The sequence below is a fragment of the Eleutherodactylus coqui genome, chromosome 5 (genome assembly GCF_035609145.1).
Source record: "Eleutherodactylus coqui strain aEleCoq1 chromosome 5, aEleCoq1.hap1, whole genome shotgun sequence".
NCBI classification, from domain to species: Eukaryota; Metazoa; Chordata; class Amphibia; order Anura; family Eleutherodactylidae; genus Eleutherodactylus; species Eleutherodactylus coqui.
Window position 1 is genome coordinate 216,936,395 of NC_089841.1, and position 573 is coordinate 216,936,967.

Here is a 573-nt window from a genome sequence, read left to right on the forward strand (position 1 = left end):
ACTGTATATAGGTACAGAAGGAATATACTGTATATCAATACAAAGGGAATATAATGTATATGAGTACAGAGGGAATACACTTAATATGGGTACAGAGAGAATATTCTGTATATGGGTAAAAGGAAATACACTGTACATAGCTATAAAGGGAATGTACTGTATATGGTTACAGAGGGAATATATGAGGGAGTATATGAGTACAGCGGGAATACACTGTATATTGGTTCAGAGAGAATATTCTGTAAATGGGTACAAAGGAAATATACTGTGCATAGCTATAGAGGTAATATACTGTATATGGGTACAGAGGGAATATAATGTATATTGGCACATGACTGAATTCTGGTTATCACCTGCACGTAATTGTGGAAGTGTCATGTAGATACGCAGGTGACTATTCCCGGGACACAGGTTGATTCTGTTCAACTGTAATGAGCGCAGCTATGACCCCTGGTGTTATGCTCTCCCCTTTCCTTTTATACACATACTGCTTATACTTTTGTTTGTTACTATACATAAAAGCATTTATTACACAGTATATTTCCAAAGCACAAGATACACTATCAGCAATAT